An 11,228-nucleotide genomic window follows, 5' to 3' on the forward strand; every position below is an offset into this window, starting at 1 on the left:
AAACGAACCACCGCCACGAAAAGCGCTCTAACAGTTGCTTAAAGTGAAATTAGCAAAGTTGTTGCGATCGTTTTGAGGGAACTGACCTCGGTAGGCGCGACGATGATTGATTGACGACGATGACAGGCGAAGGTAACGTGCGCTCCGCTCCCTTGCTCCGCGCTCTCCCGGGCGCGGACTGAGCGGCGAAGGCTGCCGAGCTCCACTTTATTAACGATCACAGCCCCCCCCCCTCACACCTCCTCCAGCCCTACCGCGTCATCGTTCAACGGACACTAGAATCCACGGCAGCCATCTTGAGTAAGGGCAATTGTCGCGGCCGTTGGGTGGGTGGGGTGGGTAGGGGTTGGTGCGCGTCGACCGTTGGTGACGTCACCGCACTGGCCACAATGCACCACCACCCCCTTCCCAAGATGGCGATCGCAGACCTCAGAGCGCACTTCTTTTTTCGAGTACGAATGTTCAGTGGGAAAAAAAAAAAATCAGTTTTCCGGTCATTTACGTACGGAAGCGCGGATTATAATATTTGCGTCAATCCCCCCTCCCACAAAAATATACAATTTCATTTGGAAAAAAAAAAAAATGGGGTGTAAAAGTGCAGTCTCCAACTCTTATCAACAATGTCTCCGCCGTAATTACGTGCAATTCAAGAGGGATCGCTCCCCGAAACGTCGCCTTTTTAACAGTATTCTATTTTACTTTCACGGTGGCGATGATGTAGGTTGTTGTTGACGAACTTGTTGAGGCATTTATCAAGTTGTGAGAGGGGAGTTCTCCAGAAGGCCCGTAACCGCCTCACCGTTGTATTTCATAACGCGGATGAGTATTCGCTGCGTCGCCACTGGGCAACGTTACCCAAGTTGGCCAATCACAGGCCGCGTACGGGGGGAGGGGGGCACGGATCGACGAATCAGAAGGCGCCGCGGTGGAAACGTCATAATGATACATTTTGTTTATACTGGTAGGAACCACCTGGTACCACCAGCCCACAGGGATTATTGTGTCCGTCCGTCGTGCATCAAAAATGAAGGGGTGGGGCTGGGTGGAGAGTGTAGGGGCTAGGTGGGGAGAGTGGGGGTGGGAGGGGTGGGGAGGGGCTGGGTGGGGAGGGTGGGGCTGGGTTGGGGGTGGGAGGGGTGGGGCTAGGTGGGGAGGGACTGGGTGAGGAGTGTGGGGAGGGGCTGGGTGGGGTGGGGAAGGTGGGGCTGGGTGGGAGGGGTGGGGCTAGGTGGGGAGGGGCTGGGTGGGGGGGTGGGAGGGGTGGGGCTAGGTGGGGAGGGACTGGGTGGGGTGTGTGGGGAGGGGCTGGGTGGGGTGGGGAAGGTGGGGCTGGGTGGGAGGGGTGGGGCTAGGTGGGGAGGGGCTGGGTGGGGGGGTGGGGAGGGGCTGGGTGGGGAGGGGCTGCTCACCCCGTGGTGCCCTTATAAAACTCAACGTTTAACCTACTCACGCCGGCTTGTGCCCGCCCTCACAGTCGGGCATATTTGCGGAATACACCACGCCGCCGTTGACCCTGGCCATTGACCGAGCAACCCGACGTTCCTACCAGCTCCCTCCGCAGGAATGTGTTTTACGATTGACGAATCCGATGAGCCCAACAACATGATAGGAGTGCAAAGTATAGGAAAACTAAACAAATCACTTATGATTCTAGATTTGAAGCTTTCGTGACTGCAAGGATTCATATTCTTAGGTTTTTTCGGTAAAGTCACATAGGTAAAAATGTTTAAATTAATAAAAGTAAAATAAAACAAAATAAAAATCACGACGTTTCGGAAGCAACACAAGCCTCCGTCTTCAGGTGGAACCGTCACAGCCACGACAGCTGTATCAAGTAACTAAAACTAAACTATTTTTTCCTATCTGACCAGATAAGACGCGATGTCAGACCAGGCAGGCGAGCCACGAGGCTATAATGATGTGAGCTGTGCTGGAAGAGGTCTTAGCTGTCCGAATAAAAACAAGTTTTGTAATCACTGAATACGTTTTGGTTATTTCGGTAAAGTCAGGTGACTTTACCGAAAGAACCAAAGAGTATGGATTCCTGCAGTCACAAAAGATTAAAATCAATCACTGTGAACTTTAAAATAAACTGTTAGTCTTGAATCTTGACTTAAAGCTTTCGTGACTGCAGGAATTCATATTCTTTGGGTCTTTCGGTAAAGTCACGTAGATAGAAAACAAAAATAATTAAAAAAAATTAACCCGTAAAAACAAAGTTTTTCACTCTAAATCCTTTATATGCGTGGCATCGGGGCGGCTAGAGTCCTCTCGTCCTCTGGCTTGAGATGGCTGCCACCTATGGGTCAGATGATTGTCTGGCAGCATTAAACAATTGGTAATTAAATATTTTTTAAAAATTGCCTAAACAGTGTACAATTTTGGAATTCTTTTTTCACGAAAATGCATTGTCACGCACAACGAGTCTGTGTGCAAAATGTCAGCTCGATTGGATCACGGGAAGTGGGTTAAAAAACGACCGAAAGATTTGCCCGGTCCTAAGCAAGCAAGCAAGCGAACTTAATATAAAGGATTTAATAACATTTAAATTTACAATTAAAATAATAAATTGAAAAAATTAAAAGCCAAAAACCCACGATTAAAATAGTAAAATTTAATTGAAATTTTAAAAAAGTATAAATTGAAAAGAATAAACGCAAAAAACCCACGACGTTTCGATTGCAACACAAGCGGTCTTCATCGCTTGTGTTGCGATCGAAACGTGGGGTATTTGGCTTTTATTATTTTCAATTTATTTTATATTTTATGTTGCTATTTTTATTGCGGGTTTTTGCTTTTTTCAATTTCTTTTAATGTTATTTTATTATTTTTCTGTCTACGTGACTTTACCGAAAGAACCAAGAATATAAACTCTCAGTCGTCTTTCAGATATCCTCAGATGCAACGTACACAACGAATTGCTAATGCTATTATTGAGTCACGTGTCTTCTTTTTTTAATGTACACGCAACGCTTAGCGAAACCTGAATTGGCTGCCAACATTAAATTCAAGCGTCACTTTCGATAACGCCAGCGCGTGCGGTTTCCTTTCAGTAAATTGATGATCATACGGATATTCCTGTCCCCGCCACAGAAATGTATAATTTCCACCACTGGCTCAGGGCTGTAAGGTGTGGTGAAGTATGATTAAGTAACGGTGGCGAGGTCTGGTCCAGCAGTAGATTCACAACAGGGCTGGAAATGTTTGGTCCTGCATTGCATTTTGAATGATGTAACAGGCTCCGAGTGATTTCACTTGGCTTCAATCCAATTGGATGCGTCAGTGAATACTGCAAGCGGCTGTGAACTGCGTACGACATACAACAAACCATGCTCTCTTACCGACCACTGCACAGGTGCAGTACTTTCACGCATAAACGAGAAGCGAGAGACCTTGGAGACAAGTCTTAACAAGGTATATCTACAATAGAAACAACAACAAAAACGGCATGCAAAATTTTCAGACATTGATAAAGACGGTACTTCGTAATGCACTTTGTCCTCAATGTTACGAAATTATATTGCACAGTACGTTGCAATAACTATATACAGTCCAGCTGTCAATACTGTATTCAGTATGCACTATGCATTATGGACAATATGTTTTTATACGTGTAGACTTCCATATATATCTTGGCCAGAATAAAATATAGTCACAATATATCAAGAGTTTGCCATTTTAATGGCATGGTAATAGAATATATAGTAATAGCATGCATTGAAAAAAATACATAAAGGTTAACAAGGGCTTTGCTTCAGTCGTGAAGGATGTGGCTGGCTGCTTTGGAGCTGATTAATGTTTGACCGCCTTAGCTAGTGGTGTTGGTGGAGAGTGATTGAGCTCTACGTACTAAGCCTGGAGGATATAAATTCATTATGGACACGTTACACATATGGTTTTATGCAAAGTAGAGTACCGCTTTATATACAATCGTCAAAGTCTCGCCATACTGCTATCCACATTTACCAATATTAATCGACTGAAAATTGGTTTAGTTGAAACTTGCATGCACCAGGTAATAATGTAAGGCGGACATGAGGTGTTGAGGTCCCTTAGTTTGGAACCCTTGGAGTTAAGATTTCCTCCAACCACCTAACCCAACAAACGTCCATTAGCTCATCAATGATGTGAATATCTTGCCTGCTATTTCTCTAAAAATCTGCAACAGAATCTCAGTCTGACCATCCCTCTCGTGTTAAGCCCTTTGTTCACCTCCCATCTCTGCTGAATAATATCCCTGCCCAATGAACCGCAACATCACCGCCATAATCATATTCTTTTTAAATCTTCAAAACTTCATCCCCTGTGTACCGCATGTGTCGATAATTTTCCATCCACTCTCGTATCCTCGACGTGTACGCATCTTTACCGTATTTGCCTATTCTGCTACTGAGATCATTATTCATGCCTTCATTACATCTACTGTATACTCAACTGCAATATTATAACTTTTCTATGACCTGGAATTACTCACCTTCAACCTGTAAACATGACCACCCCTGCCCCCTCCGAATCCTCCAGTCCTGTCAACTTCAATATCATTGTCTTCAAAATCCTCCATGAACTCGCCTCACCCACCTCACCCCGACCATCTTAGCCCCCATTCATTATTCCCTTCACTCCAGCAACCAAGAGCTGTTTAAAAAAAATTGGGAGGATCTGCTGTTGTCCCAGTTGTCTGGAATTCCCTTCCTCTGGCCGTCTGCACTCCTGAGACCCTTCTATTTCTGAAGTCCAGACTCAAAACTTTTCTTCTGTCTTCAGCTGAATATAAAGTGTCTTCATTTGTACTTCTATCAATGTTTCAACTTCTGTCTGGCCTGCAGCATTTTATCCCTCATTACTTGTTCAACATCCCCCTACCTTTTCGTCAAACTCGAAATGCATATGTTCCCAACCCTTCCCACTCTGTACAAAATGTTGAAGTTTGGTCACACTTTTATAGTTTATGAATCAACACTATTTTAAAGCGTTTTGCGCTGCTTAGTTTTCATTTTCGGTTAAGGTGACTGAAATATTATTCCTATGTCTTCATCATCATTGCCTCTGACTTCATCCTGTAAGAATCCAGGATAAATAAAGATTATGATTATGAAAATGGGTTCGGTGCATGATCACAATGTTTCATGTATTATGTTTGTTGGTGCAAAATCATTGGGTACATTTAAATTCCCACATCTGTATTTCATATGTAAAAAATATATTATATTCCCTTAATGACCCTTTATCCGTCCACTACTTTGGTTAAGTTTGACTATATTTTTCCTCGCTGGTGAATGTGGCTTGGTGAAACAAGGGCCGATGATTGGGAAATAGACTTAGCTCACCGAGTTCATAACAGTGTGTTGACCACTGCATCACCACTCTACCCATGTGGAAAAGATACGTCAAGTGTACTGTATTTATATTTTATGTACGTATTTCATTATAAATCTTTTTTTGAGGTGCCCATCTTCGCAATGGATCACCAACATATGAAACTATCTCGTGCCCCTGTGGTCATGCAGATTGGTTATGAGAATTTTCTCCATTCAATTTGACAATGCAATGAGTATACATATATATAAACGTGTTAGGGATATGCATTCAAAATTATTAAACACGAATGTAATTAATTGAGCCACCTTGTGTTTCGTAGTCCTTTAAACACTGAAGCTGAATTCAGTTTCAGCGTTTATAATCCAACCTCTCCCCGTGATATGCATGGAAACCAAAACTTTTCACTAAACTATAGTATGACCTCACCGGCTGTTATGTGAACAATTTGGTGAATTGTCCATTTTCGTATTACACACTTATTATATTTCACCTGCCTGAATGCTATTGGGAACTGTACACCGCAGGGTTGAGCTTTCAGAAGCTCTTCGATATCCCTCCAGGGCAAAAACTGGCTCATGGGTGTTGTTGAAAAAGAAATAAATGCACCACTGCGTCCGTTTTCTCACGAACACATCTCGCTTGCTGCACCGCATTATGGGCGCTCGAGATCATGTGACGTCGATTTTTTTTATTGACACTGACATCGAATGCTTTTACAATGAAAATTAAGTAATGTTCACAACCGTTATGTTTTGGGGCAATTACAGTATGTCGTTTTTTATTGATTTCAAACATGAAATTTAATTTACAATTGAACATGGATGCCACAACATCTTTAAAAATAAGTCTAACGAGGTAAGAAGAAGTAATGAATTCTGGTGTTCTTGAAGTGAATTGTACCGCATTGGAGACACAATTCCTGATCCCTGCAATCTGCATTGCTCTTAATTCCTGATTCAATTGCATCATCTCAACCTGAATCTCTTTCGAGTACAATCTGTCCGCAACGCGCCGCAGTTAAGTACAGTATACCTTTAAAATTGTCGCTGTTTTTTTTATATCTCACTAAAACATAACCAGCTTGCGGTGCAATTACATTACCGTACGTAACGAATTTTGGCGGCTAACCTGCATTAATGAGGCCAAAAGTCTGGGCCTTAAACATGCTGCCTGCTTGCTTGCACGTTGTAAATAACAGTCGCCTCCCACCACGAGCATTAGGAGCTCGTCTATAAATAAATCAGTATTCGCATGGGATGGGGCGGTGGCTTGCCTGCGTTATTTGCGACACGAGTCCACAAATCGTGCTGCGGCGATGCCCCCCCCCGACCCCTCCCCGCCGATGCTCGTCTGGCTCGTTTGCAACCACTCCCTTGCTGCAGGTGATGCACTCACGGATGATCGGATGGGGCGCCGCTCACTGCACGCTCATCACGGCTGTCAATTTAGGAACGTGCGCGCGCGCGTGCGCTTCTATTTTAATACTGTCAAGAAAGGATCCCAATACTCTGTGGTTTTTTCGGTAAAGTCACGTAGGTAAAAAAAATAAATAAATCACGACGTTTCGGAGGCAACACAAGAAGACTGAAGCTTGTGTTGCCTCCGAAACGTCGTGATTTAATTTATTTTATTGTTTAACCTACGTGACTTTACCGGAAAAAAAACAAAGAGTATGAATCCTTGCAGTCACGAAAACTTAAAATCTAGATTAATTTAAGTTCATACATTGCAGTGTTTGGTATAGGTAAAGCCGGGTGTTGTTCTGGTGGGAAGTTTTAAGGTTGTGCTGTCAATAAATATTGCACAATGCTCGCAAATGCATTTGCACGCGATTATATAAGCCTGGTGTATTTTACTGGGAACAAAATCCACGATGCGTTGGGTGTTCACGAATACAATTTTACAACGATGATGATGATGCGAATTAGTTGATATCCTACACGTGCTGTTTTTGTTAGCAGCTGTGTGATATTATTGAGAGAGCAGAAATTGTTATTCAGATTACGAATCCTTGCAGTCACGAAAACTTCAAATCTAGAAAGGTCCCAATGTTGTGCGCGTGTGCCTGCCGGATATTCCTCGGCCCCCTAAATTCCGACTACCCCATTTGCTCACAAAGCTTTCACGTGCAAACTCGAGGAGCCGGGAGCCTTCCCGACGCATAACTGTCGCGTGTTTTGTTTGGCGTCACGTCCCAGCGTTGTGGCTCCACGTGTGTGACGGCGCCGCTTCAGAGACGGAACCAGAGGCACGCAAAGCTTGCCAGCGAGGCGATATAGTATCGAGGGAGAAAGTGGACCGCTCGTTTCAGTCCCTCCGCCACGTGGAAAGAAATGCCGGACACTCCGGGCGAACGACGACGCATTCACGACCGTAAATCAGAGAACTAGGAAACCCACGTTGATAGCACTTGACTTTACCGAAAGAACCAAAGAGTATGGATTCCTGCAGTCACGAAAGCTTCAAATCAAGATTGTTCTACCACAAGTCAAGCGTGCATTCAAAATGCAGGCCCTATACTATCAATGTTGGTGACGGTAGTGGGTATAAACTCGATGGTAACGATTCGCAAATCCCCAGTTCTCGCCCCTCAATTTAGCAATTCAATTACTGTAATTGCTCTCTGATGTGTTTTCGGGGTTTGATTGCGCGTTATTCGCCATGCTGTCCGACGTTTCGCTCGAATGAGCTGTGCGCTTCTATACTGAACTGAAACGAGAGACTTCGTGCTGATTAAAATGAATTGTTGTGAATACAGGCAGTGTTGGTCCTGTTTTTACTGTCTCGTTTGTTTTGTTTCCCATTCTGGGTCCATCTTATTTGTACAGCTGCGTTCACCCGATTAGCCTAAATGTGACATTCGCATCTCATTTGCATGGCCGAAAAACATGAATTCTTCAACATGTGATTTGGCTCACATTGCGACTCTGAATAATCAATATTAATTGATGAATAGATGCATTTTTATACCCTAACAAGAATATATATCAGAGTAATGTTTTTTTTTAAATATATAATGTCATGTATTCAGAAAGCCTCACTAAATTGTGTACTCAGGGCCACCAGAGGTTTCCTGGTTGCCAAGGACTGAAGGTCTCTATTAAAATTGTAAAATTTTATTCGTATTTTTTTCAGTGATTTGTTTACCTTTCCTATATAGTGATAGGTTTTAACCCTTTCAACTGGAACAAAAACTGACACCTTTATACAAGGCATCATGTTTGCAATAACCACAACACAAGCAGTCAAAATGCAAACAAAAAGAATCAACTCTGATGATGATGATATTCACTGTCCTTGAAGTTGATTGGTCCACACTCGAGACAGCTTTTCTTAGAAAAGCTGTCTCGAATGTGGACCAATCAACATGATGCCTTGTATAAAGGTGTCAGTTTCTGTACCAGTTTAAAGGGTAAAAACCTATCACTATATTTTGCCACTGGTGAAGGAGGTCTCATAGTACCTTTCCTATACTTTGCACTCCAATCGTGTTTTTTTTAAATATGGTTTGTTGTTGCAACGTTCTGGCTTGCCCCTACCAGACATCTGTAAAAAAAAAGAGCTTAATAGCTCATCGGATTCCTCCTGCAGTATAAATTCATATTCAGATTTCGAGAATGTCACGTGGAGCCCCCTTATTAATTAGCGACAACAGAAAAAAAACTAGGCCCGTTGCGAGGCCCTCTTGTGTGTGGCCCTGAGAATATTCCCCCTTTGCCCCCACCTCCCCCAAACCACGCCACCGCACAGGGCAGCCCTGGGTTCATCCTCACACATGCCCTGCTGTTCATCACGTGCAAATCTATTAATACAAATGTTTAGCACTCAGAGCTGGAGTATGACAGATGACAAACCACATTTAATGTAACAAAAATGCGGTGTAGTCCTTCGTGACTGGGCTGAGACCATCAACAGGCGCAACTTGAGAACCCAGTAAATAATGGGAAGCTGGCCAGGATATTAATCTAAGATTTCAGGCATGCCCGTCTCAGTTGCTTTGACATGGTATCAGCCTCCTCCTGAACGACGTCAACAAAGTGACATTTGACAGTGCACATACAACAACAGCCCAGTTACACTCCAATTTCATTGGGAATAAAAGCAATACCGGGAGTGGCAGGGGTGCCGGAGTATTTGGCGCACTGCACTGTGAACCCGTCTGACATCGGTGGAAGATGATATCTGAACCAGACCTGCCTCAAATTTCGATTTAAAGCTTTCGTGACTGCAGGGATTCATCTTCTTGGTTCTTTCGGTAAAGTCACGTAGAAAGGAAATGACAAAAAATTTAAATAATAAAATAATTCTCACGACGTTTCGGCCACAACGCAAGCAGCCGTCCTCATGTGAAGACCAGGTCTGTCGGGGAGACAGCGTCTGAGGACGGCTGCTTGCGTTGTAGCCGAAACGTCGTGAGAATTATTTTATTATGTTTTATTTTTATTATTTTATTATTTCCCTTTTACGTGACTTTACCGAAAGAACCAAGAAGACAGACCTGCCTCCCCAACTCCCCTAACCTCCACTGACCAGCGTAGTTAAAGTACGGTCAAACGGAACGATCGAATGAAAATAGAAATACCGTCCAGCAGTTGATTAGCAAAGGGCTCTAAATTATTATTCTTGGCAGCATTCGTAGTAACGATCAATTACATTTCTCCCATGCACTGACATGACGAAGCCACGTGCACCCGATTGCGTGTTGTTTAAGAAAAACATATTCTCTACGTTATTAAGACATGTTTGTGAATGAAGAGCCTTCTCAATGCACTGCACGAGTGGAAAGGTGACGGTATAAATGTCATGTAATTAACACGTTTCATATACTGCCACTCTGGCACGTGTGAACTATGCACCTTAAACCCTGTCAACAAGAGTAATGCGAACGAGACCTCTTGTATCACCCCCTCTCTCCCTATACACCGCCCAGCCTTGTTTATAAATTGCAGATGCCCGCTGGAGGAAATTACAGTGACATAACGCGAAAAAGGATTCATCCACACACAGTGCGGAGGCTGTTCACGAGAGGATCAATTATCGCTGTAAATGGAAATTAAGGTGTTGGCAGATCTTCTTAAGGAATCAACGAAACACACCTCTAGGCGTTGGGCGAGCTGAACCACCGTGCGAGTTGAGTGCGAAATCCGTGTGGATGGGGGGGGGGGGGGTCCTCAATGCTTTCTCATCGCTGTCTCTGGCGTACGCGCCCTAGCTTCATTTGCTGAACGGTACTCGCATTGCCAATGAACTCCACGAAAGCCGCAGGCCAAAGGTTGAAAGAAAAAAATATAATTCGGATGGTCTGAGTCCTTGGTTTGAAGGTAACAGGCAAGGAGGGAAAAAGTGATGTATCAAAATTATTGTATTCAAGTCAAAATGTCCCAAAGCTCAAGTATTTAGGGCGGATTTTTTGTTGATGGACCTTTGGCGGTGGTATACGTTCTACGTTACTATGGCAGGCAAAGTCTGAATAATGCAGAGGTTTTAGGAGCCGCATCCCAGGGCCTCGTATTTTGACCCCCCCTTCTCGCCAAAACATATATATATAGATACAGTTTAATAGTTGAAACACAATACTGCATAGTAGCACTTTCAGAGGTCCTTTAGGCACCCTAGTTGGGTCATTAAAGCCATGGCTTCACCACGTGTGTTGTAACCGGGTATGCACGCAAATGAACGTACAGGTATATAATTCCGTTTTCATTGAAATTGGAACTGAAATAACAGAGGTAAATGGCAACGGTGTGTTTGGCAACTGGGTGGTAGTAGAAGTGTAATGAGAAGGGATTGACGACTCAAACTTCTTCTTGGTTCTTTCGGTAACGTCACGTAGAAGGGAAATAATAAAATATTAAAAATAAAACAGAAAATAATTCTCACGACGTTTCGGCCACAACGCAAGCAGCCGT

At 43.6% G+C, this 11,228-nt stretch overlaps 1 protein-coding gene across 5 annotated transcripts in view; it reads right to left on the bottom strand.

Annotated features, from left to right (window-relative positions):
* The window catches only part of LOC133344249 (protein 4.1-like), a 62,487-nt gene extending 62,254 nt beyond the window's left edge, over positions 1-233 (bottom strand). For all 5 annotated transcript variants that reach the window (XM_061554323.1, XM_061554322.1, XM_061554321.1 and 2 more), the window contains exon 1: positions 87-233. The gene's annotated coding sequence lies outside the window, so the exon portion shown is untranslated. The remainder of the gene's footprint in view (positions 1-86) is intronic.
* Between the last annotated feature and the right edge of the window lie 10,995 nt (positions 234-11,228).

This window comes from Lethenteron reissneri, chromosome 19 (genome assembly GCF_015708825.2).
Source record: "Lethenteron reissneri isolate LAM-NWPU_2019-01 chromosome 19, ASM1570882v1, whole genome shotgun sequence".
Taxonomy (NCBI): Eukaryota; Metazoa; Chordata; class Hyperoartia; order Petromyzontiformes; family Petromyzontidae; genus Lethenteron; species Lethenteron reissneri.